Genomic DNA, 17,200 nt, shown 5'->3' with positions numbered 1-17,200 from the left:
GCTATATAGGGTACTGGCTCTGTTTTTCATACATGTATGCTATATAGGCTCTGTTTTTTATACATGTATGCTGTATAGGGTACTGGCTCTGTTTTTTATACATGTATGCTATATAGGGTACTGGCTCTGTTTTTTATACATGTATGCTATATAGGGTACTGACTCTGTTTTTTATACATGTATAGCATACTTAGGGTACTGGCTCTGTTGGAAATGTGCATTCGGTTGCATGTTGCCTCAAAATAGTCTGCTGTTAACTTGTAGAATAGCACTGCTGTTGTAGAAGAATACTAAAGAATGTTGCAGATGGAAAACAGCAAAAATTTAAAATACCCCCAGAGAGGGTTCCGAATAGGTCATCGATGGATGATAAAAAGGAGGAATTTGTGAATCCGCTAAGACTGCAGAAATTGTTTTCTTAGTCTGAGCAAAGTCCAGTTCTCTACTTGAAACGTTGTCCTATTGGTATAAAAAAAAACTTAAAATTAGTGGCAGATTTATGAAGTGAGAGTCCATTTCATCTAAACTTTCGGGGATCTTTCATTTTAAGATATAAAGTAAAATTACTGCTACTTAAAAATTAATTAATAATGGAAGGGGCTCCTGGAAACAGAATCCTTTGCGACTGCAATCTGAACTACCTCACACAAATGCTTCTTTTAAGCACTAGTTACTTTTATCTAAAACTTAACCGTTTCTATAGCGCATGGTTGATAACAGGATTTATTGCCGCTTTTCATTTCCTGAAAAATTTGCATGCCATGCGCACTAAGCTTTGTTTTCCGAAAACCGTTTTGGAACCGTCATAGCTAATTCCAGGCTAGCATCTAAAAAACATTTCTGGAAATTCGCAGAAAAATCCGTGTATCCAACAGGTCTTCAAAGAGCTTTTTTTGATGGAGAATGCTTTCGATTTCCGGAAATTGCTCCAAATAAACTATGCAGTTAGAGGATTTTTCTTAAATTAAAATCAAAAATGCCTCTGGCTGAGTTCTAGATGACTTGACTTCCTGTACCATCTCATCACGCACGTTTTTTCTGTTATAATCACCATTTCCTGATCTGCACGTTAATTATGTTGGGAATGCTCGTAACTGTGTTGTTAAATGCTGGAAAAAAGTGCTTCTGTCTTTCAATACATAATAAAGCATAAATTCTTCTTTATTGATTTTATTAATTGCATGAATAAATTGTAAATTTTCTGCATCTGTTATGCTGCGCAAAATGTGAATATCTTTTACATCTAGCAAATTTAATTTTGCAATAATGTAATCTTAAAAAAAGAATGAGCTATCGTTATTTTGAAATTACATAATTCGAAATTCCTGTAAATCTGAATTAAGGAAAATGGTGTCCAGTGTGTTAATTCATTGGACATACTAGACAATGAAAAGTTTCTAAAATTTGTAACACCTGGAATAGTTTTCTTGTCGGTATGATTTCGAATTCATAAAAATCTAGTAAGTGGACTCAATTACAAGTAACATAAAATTGAAAAAAATATTATATATTTTTCCTTTTGTTAATTTTGTATTGCCTCCAAGCGAAATTTCAAAGACACATTACTTTTGCTACACAATACTTTATGAATTCAATCTGAATTTTGATTTTGAAAAATATTCATTTCTAAGCTGGACAGTCTGCAGAATATTCTTTAATCCTTCCTACTGAAACATTTTTTTTTTTTTTTTTTGCTACTCTAAAGGCTTTTAGTGGTATTCAACTACATCTGTGCATGTTCTATAAGTCAAAAATGTAATGTATTACCATAAAATATGAAGTCATAGAGTAAATGGTAAATTCAAAACGAAATTTATCTTTTGAAAACAGTAGCTTGCTGCATTTAATGAAAGGTTTTGATAGAAGAATTCCTTAGTTAAATGTAGAAGATATATTAAATTTTAATGAATGTAATATCAATAAAAGTATGTCTGAATTATTTAAAGCATCTGAAAACAACATGAAACATAAAAAACACTAATGCCATTTAATTGAATATATACTATGAAATACTTTCAAACCGACGATACAGCATAAATAAATTGATTAGGATTTTTTCGGGTAATAATATCTCACTGTAGAAAATTAAAAATATAATTAAGATTAACCTAAATTTAGTAATTATTACATTTGTTTGTAGCCAAATAATGGGTAACTTTTTTATACAAATATTCATGAACATTTAAAAACTGATTGTCTTGCCACAGAATCTTAAAAGTTCATAAATATTATCTCTTATTTAAGTTAGAAACAATTCTGCTTTTTAAAGTATCAGTTCAGTCGGATATTTTCAGCAACGCTGGAAATTCGTATTCGCTCTTGTACACACAGATTTTAATGCTGAGGATGAGATCCTTGTTTTCAACAAATTGAGATCTGATCATTCCGTAAAAGAAATGTGTCTGGTAGAAATTTGTCTTTTTTTTTTTCTGAATATCAGCTGTTATTGGTAGCTTTTTGTATCTTAAAATGCTGTTTCATTTGCTTATTTGTCTTATTTAATTACACTCTTTTGCAAACAAATCGAGGCGTAATGAAGGAAGTGGTTGTTTTTGATGAAATTGAATATGTGTATAGCTCATACACAGATAATAAAATGATTAAAAAATCAAGGTCATAGTACCTGTTCACAGCTCACAATCACCCATTGAGAGTTCAAATTAGTAATTGCTCGAACTGAATCTGGCGGCAATGCATGCTTGAATTCGTCGAGGCAAGGAGTGGTAGAGGTTCCTAAAGTCATCCTGCGACACATTCTGCCAGGCATTCATCAATTGTCGCTCCAGATCTGCGATATTTTGTGGTGCTTGAATCTGGCGACCTACCATATCCCAGATATGCTCGATTGATGAAAGGTCTGGTGACCTTGCTGGCCAAGGAAGAGTATCAAACGCACGCAGACAGTCCAGAGATATGCGAGCGGTATGTGGCCCGGCATTGTCTTGTTGGAAAATGGCCCCAGGATGACGTGGTATAGACGTGGCTGTAGTGCGTTGAATAGTCTACAATGATACCGTTGAAGCGGTTGGGGCCTGGCGAACAGTCATTCCTATCTTGCCTCGAATTTGTGCTCCTTGGCCTCCCAGAACCTTTATTTCGTCGGCAATTTCTTTGTAGCAACCATTGCTGCCAACAACTTTGCACAACAGTGTCTGTACGCTGTAGGTGGGGGCCTATTGCTCAGTATGACCACCCAGCTTCACGCAACCCTACCATGCGACCACGTTCGAAATCGTTTAGTCGTCTGTAAGGTCTTCGATATCGTCGCAATGGCATCTTTAGTTGCTTCTTTACGGAATTACAATAGCAGAAAAAAGAAAAGAAAAAAAAAAAAAAAAGATTAATTTTCCACCTTTGTTACTGGTTCTATACTTTGCGAACTGCGCACTAGATATGCACACTGTGATCGTAATTCATGTTCATATGCCTTGAATCTTTGATCATTTGCATGTTCGATCAAGATGTTTTTGCATACCAAATTTCGTCCCGATCGCAAAAGTCTTTCTTGGTGCTTAGATTTTTTTTTGGCAAAAGAATGTATAAATTATGATTCTAGAATGCTTTTTACAATTAGTATGTACTAGAATACACAACACGTTTATTTTCACTCACAAACCGAATTTAAAATTAAATGGCTTTTAGTATTTACTTAATGTATATATGTGTTTTCTATATTTCGTCATTTAGTAGTCTCAAACTGTTTTATTTATACCCATAATTTATAGGCTTCAGCGTCTTACATTTTCGGATTTTTCTGATTGTTAAAATTATAAAATGTTTTTCCACTTATTATTCTTTTATGGCATTAGTAGTTCTATCCTTATTCAAATCCCGACCAAATGGCTGGCTGTGCGAAAATCTCTCTCGGCATTCTTAAGTATGAGGTAGTTTTCACTAAAACGTCCTGCATGTAGGCATCCTTACTCTTAGGCAGATAGTTTTAACGTACTTTGTCATAATCCAATCCAAATGTTCTTAATTGATTCATTCAACCTACTGTACGTATTTTGTATACTTAAAGATAACCTAAAAACCTTCTACTAAAAACCTTCCTACTAAAACTCAGTACTTTTGTTTATGGAAAATATGTTATTATTTTTCACGTGCATTCGAAAAATATATGCAGAGCTACTATAAATGATTCATCAGATTGCAACGCACTGTACGTATATTGCATACCCTATATTAAAAAATGTCTGAAAAAAAATCGGAAACGCATCACGTTTACCTCTCTCACCTATTTATAGTCGCAAATGTTTTATGTGTAACTCACAGCATACATTCAAACACTGATAGACCACACATAAGACATTTGTAGTCTGAGTGTCCGGGTTTCTTCCTAGCAATTAACACTGCATGTTTAATACTTTCAAATACACAGGATTTTGAAATCTAAAGAATCATAGAGCAGTGGTCTCAAGCTCAAATTGCATGGAAGACGAATGACCGATATGACCTGACGGGCAGGAATTTTTATTTATTTTTAAGAAAGGAGAGTGAAAATATATATGCATATTCACATTGCACCGTATTTACCATTAAACTAGCATTTTGTAACTTGGTGTTACGACTGACGCGTGCAAGTTTATAATATATTTAAAATCCTTTCTTTTAAAATTAAATTCTTCTCGAACATGTGTTAGTTTATTTAATTATTGTATAATTGTATTTTCTACTCTATTTTGCTCTATAGTGCTTTTATTTTTTAAAAATTATATTCTTCTCCTTCTCTCTCTGGCAAAAATTATGAGTATCTTTCTTTCGGTTATTTATTTATTTTTCTGCTTTCTTGATGACGCCCAATCCACCTGCCAAATATTTATCAAAGCATATATATACAGCATACAAAAGGCAAATTTCAGATCTGTATTTTTTTTTTCTATCTGAAATAAATTGAGTTCCTTATTAAGAATTAAAACATGCAACTTTATTGCTAATAACACGCCAAAAATACATGATCTCTCGTTTCCTAGGAAAACGCGTCCTTCTTCATCCACTTCTCTTTCACCTTTTGTTAAAGGCATGGATGGCAGCTTTTTCTCTTAATTAAAATCATTATTATAATTTTGGTTAATCTTTGGATTATGGTAACTTGGCGATTTTTTGGCGAAAATTTGGCGAGCAACCATGCTACAGCAACCTGCTAGTTTTTGTTTGGACGCCATTTTGTTTTCACGAAGTAAAGGCATGTTTTTTTTTTTTTTTTTTTTTTTTTTTTCTTTTTTTTCTTTACTCAACATTTTTTTCCAATAATCTGCTAACCGAATTACGCTTATGGTAGAACTTTTATGGAACAAAAGTGCTTAATCATGACGAAGATCAGGTGCAAAATTGGGAGAAAGTGCAGAATCGCAAACTGCTTGCCGCGTTTTTAAGAATTGCACATACACGATATCCATGTACACGTCGACCTATTTTCACTTAAAAAAACATCCCAGAATTGTACAAAAATGGCATTGCGCACACTCTTGACTTTATCCATGTACACTGCTAAAGTCCTAGTAGTAATCTTTATCGCCTTACCAAAATGTCGCCAAACTGCCTGTTACCATATTCCAAAGATTAGCCATAATTTTATTTATAACTTTAATTCAACAAAAGAAATTTGCGTTTGAAAGCAACATTCAAAAACTTTGCACAGTTTTAAACGATAGGTATAGATATAATGTATATCTAATAACAACCCTAAATAAACAGGTTTTATAATCAAGTTTAGTTTGTCTCCATTTCTATAGCAATAACAAATACATAGCTGCGTATCCTGCTAAGGAACTAATGATTGCTTCAAGGAAAGCATATATCAAAAATACAAGTTCAACGGAAAAAACGGAAACGTCAGAATGCTGCGGCGCCACTTACTGCGGCTGGAAAACTGAATGTATTGGTTGCACCTATGTGGGAATTTCTCTCACTTTACCACATTCACATAAGCTAGCAACACAGTGGCAAAAACAAAATTGCAATCTAGTCATTCTACCGTTTTCTCCTTCATCACGAATCTCATATATAAAATCAGCCCATATCTCAATGTTTATAATACTATTAAAAACCCTATGTACAGCAAATGCTTAACTGTTCGCCGGAAGTGTAAACTTGTTCCAAGGGCCGCGAGAGCTCCCTCATAACTGACACTTATCTGAATTCTTTCCAACGGTTTAGGTTTGGTTTGGTTTGGTTTGGTTTATTTAATTACGGCAAAGCACACGAGGGCTATCTGCCTAAGGGGAGAGATGCCTTCGTGGAGGACTTTCTAAGGGAAACTGACTCGTTTAAACGTTACACATGGTGAAAACCACGAAAACGCCCATGCAGCCAGCCCGTTTGCGGGATTCGAACCTCGGACCGAACTACCAGTGTTCAGCGACTTTACCGCTCGGCCGCTGGTGGGCCCAGCGGTTTAGGTGTAATTGAGAACTGCACATAGAGTTGGAAGTAGAATTCCACACAATAATTATATAAAAATTCAGGTTTGAACGATTATTTTAAATGCCATGTTAAGATATGAGATAATTTAACTGTACTATTGCCAAAAAGCATCATTAAAAGAGTAAACAACCTACCTGACGCTATATTGTGTGGTGTTTTGCTTCCACAAATTTAAACCATTTTCTAAATTTTAATGGGGAAGGGATATCTGTAATTGTGAGTTTTTTATCACCTACATTTTTTACAACAGTCTGTGTTGAAACTGATATCGAAAATTAAATTCTAGCTTGTACGAACGAAACATGGCAATTTATATTACATCTTTAAACGGAGAAGTATTATTTTTAAACCTGGTACATATGACGTGACTGGAATAGTGCCTAGCAAAATAATTTTATCCTTAAATCTTTCACTGTGCTCTCAGAATTATTTTCTTCATAAGGTGGATTGATTGTCGAAAGCGTTACCTCGGCCTTCTCATGCAAAAAATCGGAAAACTCGGTTTTAACCTCTATCGGTTCCGGTGAAGAACTAGTTTCAGCCCCTAGCAATTCCTTTCAAAATAAGAATTTTGAGCTGGAACACTCTATTTCTTTTTTAATTTATTCCTTGAAGATAATTATAATAATCAAGAAGCTGTTAGATGCTAGCTCATATGATAAAAATTGCGTTTGTTCAATCATATGAACATAATTACAAGAAAATGGCAAAAAGCCGAGACACATTTTTTGAGCTGGTATATCACTTAACATGAGATGGGATTCCATTGGTTCATCCTACCATTTTAGCAAGCGTCGTGCTTCATGGAGCATAAAAATGCTCAATTATATCTCATAGTCAGCTTTTCGCTGCAGCATTGTTGAATCTCAAAGTGATATAATTTATTCATATTAATAAAAACCGTTTTGAGGTTTCAATCGAGATTAATCTTTCCTGCATAGAAGTTTGCATTTCATTTATTATTAGATAAGCTTATTATGGTTATTTTACTTATGATTTATAAAGATTCCTGAGGCTGTTAAAATAGGGGCATGACTATCAAGCGGTTTATTGCAGACTGGAGAACTTTAAATTTCGAGGATGCATTTGGCGTCTTTGTGACACTATTTTTCGCCTTTTCTCTATGTTCAATTCGACTCATGTTTCATAATTTCGAAATAAAATAATTTTATTAGAGTCCGTTCTATTTCTTGTATGTGTTCTTCCTACACTACAAAGCTTTTATATTTTTTACTTTTTAAAAAAAGTTTTCAATGTTATTAAATTTCTAATGTTGACATGAATTAATATCTCTTGCATAATACCCGAAACAAAGATGAAACTGTTGCACATCCACGTAGTGTAAGACTTTGAATTCATTTTTCAAATTATAACACCGTGCACCGTAAACTTGCAACTTAATTGCGTTTAATCAAGAACTAAACATTGGATCACCTTCCTAGGCTGCTATAAGAGTTCTTGTCGCCACTTGCAATCGAATGGTACAACGTAATTATAACAATTGTAAAAGCAGCTAAAACATTTATCTGTATTAAGCTTTGAAGTTACAAAAACTAAAATACTATTTAACAGACTCAACATTCAGTTCTTGTGGACTGATAATGCAAGAGAATATCAATTAATTATGAAACAATATTCCAATCAGACTTAGAATTGGTTTCTTATGTTAATGCGTCCTCTAACGTAACTAAAATCACTCCAAAAATTCACAAACAATAAGTATATGCTACGGCAAGTAGAATCTGAGAGTTTTAGAGTTCCCTAGCTCTGAGAGTACAAAGCTACAGAAGTTGACAACACTCTCCCCTTAGATTTTCGATTTCTATTTAAACTTTCTTAACCTACATTTCCGGTGGATTTGACGGAAAGTAGAAAAACAGGAAAGATTTAAAAAAGGATAATAACGTGTTAATTTAAATAAACTTCATAGCTGTTTATCAGTGAAATAAAATGAGTTATTTGCAAATAATATGTAATTTTAAATAATGTTTCGATTAAAATTAAATTGGCAATTCCGAATATTCTTCGGAAATCAAAATAAGAAGTCAATATATTTTTCATTATCAGTCAATATGTTTATTTATATGTTGCAACCACAAATAAAACCTCCGGTTATAAAAGAAATTAATAGAATTGTAACTTAAATCTTCAGTCAGTTTTCTAATTGATAAACACGTAATAATTAAGTAAATTTTAAAAATCTTATAATTATTTACAGTCAAATGATTTCGTTATTCTGGAGAGATTTCTATCAAAATGGTAATTTATTTAATCTAAACATTTCCTAGCTTCTGAGCTCACGACTTCTCTGAACAACTACACTCTACATTCTTTCCAAGGATCCACTGTAAGATTCCTGATGAAAACGTGTATTTCTTTGTCATTTAGAAGTTTTCTCTATCCTTTTATAATTAGGAAATCATTGGATAATAATTTAAAAGTTATATTCATTTGTGGGTCGCTAAATGCTATTTCTAAAAATTGGGAAAAAGATCATATTTAAATACTCAATTATTTCATCAAATAAGCTAAAGAAAATTTTCCAGGATAATAAAATACACATTGAAATCGCATTTCTATAAAGGAAGAAAAACATATAATTTATTTTTAACTCTTCTTCCGAAGAAGTCACGATCTCTAAGTATTATCAACAAAAGATTGAATGAAGATTCACTTTTCTCATATTTTATTAATGTGATAGCTGCATTTGCTTACTCTTACATAGCTTGTCAAATTTAGTCTTAATCTGAGACATAATTATCCTGAATTCTAACTCCACATCAAGTTTTGATCTATATTTGCCAAGCATTTCACACTGAGTTTATTTTATTTATATCTTTGAAGTTTTCCATAGTTTATTAAGTCTATTCTTACGTACCAGGTTTCCATTGATATTCTTAAAAAATTTTTACTGTTCCGTTTACATCATAACACAATAATATTGTATTCCCTCGACTATTTCGCCCCTTTTTCTACTGATTTTACGGTCCAAAAATCGAGAGGGGAAAATTTTGCAAATCATTTAACTTCCGATGAACCTATTTAGAGTAAGAGTTCTTAATAAATGAAAAGTACACAAAGATAAACTACTGGTAATTATCACAATATTATTTCTTTAAAAGAAACCTACATTTTAAAAACAACACATAATAATATTAGCATTACAATATATGACAGATATTGAGCCGATATCTAACGGTAACTGAGATGGACACGTCGCTGTCAGCTCAGTTATCTTGCAAAGTCGCAGGGGCACCTCTCATGAACCACCGTTTCTAAGAGAGATTAAGAAGAAAAGAAGGATAAGCGGGGCGAACAAAAGACCCCGATTTCGAAATACTGAACACATCAGCAGTGCGCAGGGCTACAACAAGCTGCTGGAACGTAAATAGTAGAAGTAAGGTGAAATCACAAATTTGGAAAGTTTCTCAAGTGTGAGAGCTCCTGCCACATTTATGTAGTTTAACGAAAATACACCAAACTAAAACTTTACCACCATTCACAGTTAGCAAACCACTTTACATTCTGATATAGCATAATCGTTGCCTTTCACATGATCCAAAGCGTCTTCAGAATTTCTGCTCAAGGAAATTGCGGATTTTTCTGAATAACATCGGCGTGATTAAAAACAGTGAAATTCGAAACTAATTTCATCAAAGCATCGAAAGCTAGATAATTCGTTTGCCAAAATAAAAATAAAAAAATTAACCATGCTTATTGTCTTTCAAAACAGCCAAATGTACATAGAAAATTATGTCTGTTGAATGAAATATTACTGTTGTATTTTATTTGCGAGTTTTTTAACATCGTATGAAGCTAATATCTCGAAAGGAGCGCAGATAATTAATTCTTGGTAATAATGCACTTACGCTCAAGGTCCCACGAATTTCGGTTAATATTTGCATTAGCATGTTTTTACAGTTTGGATATTTTTCACAGTTAGCATTCAGAATCTTTCAGAATTTTTCGAAACAAAGTAACCGAAGAAATCCATAGTGTCTGAACTCTGGACCTTCCGGAGGAAATACGTTATATGCGGAAAGGAGAGAGGAAATACGTTATAAGCACTTGGGATAATTCCTGGTTCCGCAAATCCAACTCCGACTGCGTTCGACATCCAGATTTTGAAAAATAGCACAAGTAAATCTATTGTTGGCGTTATTTAGCAGAATGCTATTTAAAATGACAGAAATAGGTTATAAACATAATAACAATATAAAATTTTTGCTTTTGCTCACATTTTGGTTTAAAAAATGTGTTTAATGGTTACCTGATATGTTCCCGCAAAAATACATACAAGGTGTGGCTATTAATTTCCAGAACTGCTCTAATAACACCAGAACAGATGATGTGAAAAACGTAACCTTTTAATATGTTTCGAAGTAATCCCCATCTGCCGTAGCACTCTTCTGTGCTCGGCTGTATAAGTTGTGGAAACAATTTTTAAAGTCCTCTTTCGGAAGGCTCTTCAATGTTGACATCACGTTTTACTTGATGTCTTCAACATCCACAAAGCATGTTCCTTTCGTCACAGTTTTGAGTTTGGGAATGTTCGATCATACTCTCCTCCCCGCAGACTTCTTTTTGTTTCCCAAACTGAAAGCTGTGATCAAAGGAACACGCTTTGTGGATGTTGAAGACATCAAGAAGAACGTGATGTCGACACTGAAGAGCCTTTCGAAAGAGGACTTGTTTCCACAACTTATATAGCGGAGCACAAAAGTGTGTTACTACAGATGGAGATTACTTCGAAACATATTAAAAGGTTACGTTTTTCACATCATCTGTTCTGGTTTAGTTAGAGCAGTCCTGAAAATTGATAGCCACACCTTGTATTTATTAATGTTTTACTTTTATTTTTTCCGCTTTATTAACACATAAAACATTAAATGGACTAAAATATAAGTGAAAAAATATCTATTAAGTATACCTGTTTGAGTACATGCACTAGCTATTGTTAAAAAAGTTTCTGAATAATTTTAAATATGTACATAAACTTAAGTTTTCACTCCATTTAAAACATAATATTTTATAGAATATTTGTGGAAAGTTTCATTTAATTACTACAGTAATATTTAAAGTTACAGTTCTTTTCGTAACAGAAAAGTTGAAAAATCAAATTTTTGAAAAGTAGGTTTAATGTAATGCAAACACAAACAGAATGAAAAGAAAATGTTGCCAAGTATCAAACTGAAATTGCGAAACTAATTTTGATCTCCAGCACATACGAGCAAATAGAAAGTTTCAGAATCATCTTTTGAACGTCATTAGAAGTATCCAAATGAAAAATTCTCAGTTAAAGGTATTGAAAGTAGTGTATGTCCCTTTAAACATCTCATTACCGGCTTTTAAAGAGCAACAGAACAGCGTAGAACAAGAACAACCATAACTCTACTTCTAATCACCGGAGAGTTTGCATGTTATGTTGATTTGTTTGTTTGGCTGATGTCTCAAATTATTAAAGCACAACACGTTTATTCTTTTTTGAACATTTGATCAGGAATGCTATTTACGAATTCGCATTAATTATTTACATCATTAGTATCTCACCCTAGGTGTCCTCTTTTTATATACATCTCTTTTCGACTGAAAAATCAGATGAGAGATTATCAGATATCATACACAGATTATTAGAATATTATGCTATCAGAGAAATGTAAAATATCTCCAGCAGCTTCGCTGGGTACGAACCATGTTTCTTCCAATAGCGGGACTATACGTGTTAATCACTTAATGGCCCTATCAGGCCTACGAGAAGAAAAAAAAAAAAAAAAAAAAAAGGAATCTTTGCTTCCAGGAAATCTGATTCGTTGGACTATGTGAAGACCTTCCAGATGTATACTCCTCTCCTATGTGTAATGGCTTAGTGGTTAAGAAGGCACACTTTCACAAAACGAAACAGAATATTTATTAAAATAACATTACGGCTTATAATTTAACTCGGAGAAGAGCATCTCTCCTACAACATAGAAAAAGGCCAACACCTCGCTCCTCCGCGGCACACATTCAACTACTTTAAATATAGCAACCTTTTAGGAGAAGACGCGAAACGCGCCAAGCGCGTCCTGTTGATCGCCAAACTATGCAATTCAAAACTATGAGCAAAACATTTTCCCCTGTCTCGCAAAATGCCCCGGGCATATAATTCTAACCCATCGTCGAGCACAACTGTTTCGGCTAAATTACAGATGGGAAAAACATGTTTCTCTGAAAAAAGGCCTATAGATTTACGCATTGCTAAATCTGATAGCCCTAATTTTACCACAAGAGCAAGTATGAGAGTATGCGTTAATTAATAACATTCTTTTCTACTTATAGGCGACTGGGAAGAGGCTCGAATCTTTGTCTACCAAATCCAGGTAGTGACAAATTACCACCCATAACATTTTTAAGTTGGAAGCTACTGTAGAGACGTATTAAGCGCATCGGTTCTGGATACATAAATAATCAACTGTGCCGTTTTCAAGATTAAAACCACAGATATTCCATTTGCTATCCTGAAGGGGTAATTACTTACATCCCGACAGCACGCATGTAAGAATACATTAATCTATGAAATTTCTTTTTTCGGCATTTAAAATCAAATTCTATTTTACACAATGCATTCGTCTATCGTTAAATCAGCTGCAAATGTTTTTCCTTGAACAAGAAATTTCAATAACAGAAAAATTAGACGTGTAGAAATGCTTTGAATTAACAATAACTTTTAATTCTCTAAGAATCAAGCCGATTACTATTAACTATCAGCAAATCTTTCGCTGAAGCTTTGTCTGTCATCGATAATCGAAGCTATAAAACGCAGGAAGTAAAAATTCCGAAATATTAAAAATTTCGGTTTAAACAAGAACTAGATATTTAATAACTAAAATAATAACATTATAAGAAAATAGTTGAAATTTGTACTGAATATGTTACTTTTTTTAGATTGATGAATGTAATATGTTGTAAATAACACAATCACCATTTTATAGAGTTTATTCGAGTAATGCAAAAAGAACTGAGAGATTAAAACCTAACATTCACAAAATATTATCATTTTCGTAGTACAGTTTCTAGCAGCATTCTTTCCGAAACATTTTACGTTGTTCTTTATTAACATCTATAGAAAAATTTTCTCATTTCGGACACTCACTTTTTCACAACGCTTTGTGACATATTTTGAAGATTACTTTGCAACTTCAGGAATCTCTTTGCAGTTCGTAAAATTGTGGAGACACTAAGTAGTTTGAAGCAGGAGACATGAAAAATGAGCCATGCCCTCGCCGGGAACCGAACCAGGGACCTCTCGAATACGCGCCTAGTGTGCAGACCACTACACCACGAAGGCACGCTAAGAAGGCGGGAGAAATACCTTATATACTCCTCCTTTTAAAGGGCTATTGGGAATTAGGGGACCCAATCGCCAAATCCTGGTTGTGGAGAATCGTCATCCACCACCTTTTTTTTAGTTCGGGCGCCACTGTAGAGACATTAGGTGTTTTTGAAGCAGAAGAGATGAAAATGAGCAACACCTTCGCCGGGACTCGAACCACGGGGCTCTCGAATACGCGCCAAGCGTGCTGACCGCTACACTACGAAAGCATGTACAGAAGGCGGGAGAAATACCTTATATACTCCCTCTTTTAAAGGGCAGCTGGGGTTTTGGAGGACGCAAGTGCCAAATCCTGATGGCGGAAAATCGTCATCTACCACCATTTTTAGTTCGGGCGCCACTGTAGAGATATTAGGTGTTTTGAAGCAGGAGACATGAAAAATAAATAATGCCCTCGCCGGGAATCGAACCACGACGAAGGCAGGATAAGAAAGCGGGAGAAATACCTTATAAAGTCAACAGCTCATTTTTCTTGAAGTATTCAGTTTTCAATAAAAATGAAATGAAAACTAATTTTAGTTTTGATTTCACTTTTATCGCGTCGTCGTATTGGGAAATATTAGTACTCTATAGACAGAATAGTTATTAGTATGCTATAGACAGATAGAATATAGATGATTACACACTTAACGTGTTAGTAAACTAACGAAGTAATAACTTTTAAAGGAACTGTTTTTACTAGAACGTAAAAAAGAACTTCATGATTGCATTACATAGTTTCCCTAACCCTGCAATCAAAACAACGCACTAAAAATTTGATATTATATTTCGCAAATTATACACATTTTTTCTTGCAGATCCGTGACTAGGTAGATAAAAGAAGCGAGTGTTTGTTAGTCCCCTGAAAAGTTCCTTAACCACGTTCTTCTTTTTAAATGAGTTCAGAGTTTCCCTCCTTTAATATAAAAGTGCCTTATTTAAAATGGACGCTGTCTATAAGAGGCATTTCATAATAATATTGTTTATTGTTTGGATCGTACAATGTAATCTGATGTCATATGTTTCTTCGGCTGTCATAAACCAAACAACGGCTATGTATATGTGTGTGTGTGCAATGAAGCAAAGTATATATATGTGTGTGTGTGTAATAAAGCAAAACTTAGTAATATTGATGGCGTAGAATGTTGATGATCCATATTGGGAAAAAAAAAAACTTTGCAACCGAGAAATATTAAATACTAGCAACTTCGCTGCCAGCCTTCGTCTGGCTTTTAAATGTACCGGAAAAATGGCTGAAGGGAACACCAAACGTTAAATTTAAAAACTGCGTAGAATTTTACTCTGCAGAACAACTTCATAAAAAAAAGTTATTACGTATAACAAAATTACAATGAAATAAGCAATATCCCTTAATACAAATATTAATTATCCTAATAAATAAATTAACCAACTTCCCTTTGCAAAATCTTAAGAACTCAAATGGTACAAAGGAGGTTAAGAACTTTGTTTTCTAAAATAAATCACTCAAAACTTTTCAATATCTTAAAAACAGTGAAATGAGCAATAAATAACATAAATTAATACAAAAAAACAAAAAATTCTGAAAAGCAAAGTATAATTAATGATATTTTATCTTATATTTTCAAGAGAAAAAAATTACAATGAAATAAACTACTATATCCCTTAATACAAATATTAATTATCCTAATAAAAAAATTGACCAACTTTCCGTTGAAGAAAAAAAATCATGCAAAACTTTTCAATATCTTAGAAACAGTGAAATAAGCAAAAAATAACATGAAAGCAACTCAAAAAACATAAAATTCCGCGCAGAATTTTACTCTGCAGAACAACTTTATAAAAAAAAAATCAATAAAAATGTACTATATATATATATAAATGACAATGAAGTATGCCAATCTCTTAAAAACAGTGACATAAGAAATACGATGAAAAATTGTTGCCAAACCCATATTTCTAAAAGAATGAAACTATTTAAAAGGATGCGATTTCATCAAAAATCTATCAACAATAATAAAAAAGGAAAATTGTTGCCAAAATCACATTTTTAAAGATGTGAGATATAAATTTTTTAGAAAAAATCCCGTTGAAAAGGTGTTAAGCTTCCTTTGTTAAATAAATTCGTATTTAATCGATATATTGAAACACGAAATTTATTTTAAGTTCGTAAAATAGCTAAGTGCCTACGTTTCATGACGATGTAAAAATGGAGTGCGTAGAGTAAAATCTCTCTTTCCTATAGCCCATTATGTCTCAAAATGACGCGATTTCGTCACAAAACATAAAATAAAAAAACATTCTATTTCGAATGTCGAAAACATCGCTTCGAGGTGCACTGGCTCTTGTCTAGATGCACCTATGTACCAAATTTCGTAGCCGTGGGTCTATTAGCTTACGCGCAGCGCGAACGAAAGACACACACACAGACTCTTTCTTTTATTATATGTAGAGATGTATCTTTATTTCAATTGACATTTGTGGCCACGATTCACTTGGCATTCTAATCGTACGTATTCAAGAACATTAACATTTTGACACTATTGCGATAGGAAGAAAAACAGCACGCTAGCATCTTAACGGCAAAAGAGCTAGAAGCAAAAGCGCGCAGTTATTTTATACAGAAGCTTACCAGGAGACGTTTCAGTTCTCCAAATTTTAAGTTAACCAATGAGCTACGTCATCAGTATATGCAAGCCATATAATATGGACTGACCCAGAAATGACGCAGTTTAGAACAGAACGGAGAAATACGCAAACTAAAAATGAATTAAGGCATTATTTCAGATTTAAATTATAATTTTAATTGACATATTTTTTTATCTTACACACACAATATATATATATGTGTGTATATATTTCTTCTTCTTTCTTCCAAGTGTTTCGAAGGCGTGTAGGGAAGCTTCTGAAGCATTTGAGATTCGATTTTTCGGTTTTATATGAATTTTAATATCTTAAATGAAAATTTGATTGAATCTCTTGTCGGTCTCAGATGAACCAGAAAAACGAAATGTGTTTTCGAAACATATTAATGGACTTTTATGAAGCTTTAATTCATTTTCCCCTGATGAGTTCTAAAGTGGAGTTTCAGAAAAGGAGATTCTGAAATTTAATTATAATTTTGTATATTTTCCCTTTTGCATTTTTATTTTTCAAGTTTGTTCTACTATGAATTCTTATTTTAATTTTGATTTGTTTAGATATTATGTTAAACCTCTTATACACGGTTATAATTATTAATAGCGTTGGGAAATTGCCTTGCTGTTATTCCAATTTAATTTTAACTTTAGATGATTTAAGTTTATATATACATACACATGTGCAAGATATAACAAACTACGTTGGCTGCTAAAAGAAATAATTTACGACCTCAAAATTAACTATTCTAGATTTTGTGCTCTCACGCTAAATTCATCTACCCAAATTCTAAATCTTTCCATGTTA

General features: G+C 33.2%; 1 protein-coding gene across 3 annotated transcripts in view; it reads left to right on the top strand.

Annotated features, from left to right (window-relative positions):
- Positions 1–17,200, top strand: part of LOC118197364 (uncharacterized) — a 120,402-nt gene that overhangs the window by 51,883 nt on the left and 51,319 nt on the right. The gene's annotated exons all lie outside the window — the stretch shown is intronic.

This window comes from Stegodyphus dumicola, chromosome 7 (genome assembly GCF_044657685.1).
Source record: "Stegodyphus dumicola isolate Sdum_Otavi_A_Nest chromosome 7, ASM4465768v1".
Taxonomy (NCBI): Eukaryota; Metazoa; Arthropoda; class Arachnida; order Araneae; family Eresidae; genus Stegodyphus; species Stegodyphus dumicola.
Note: the sequence above shows the minus strand (reverse complement) of the source record. Positions and strands in the feature narration are given on the sequence as shown.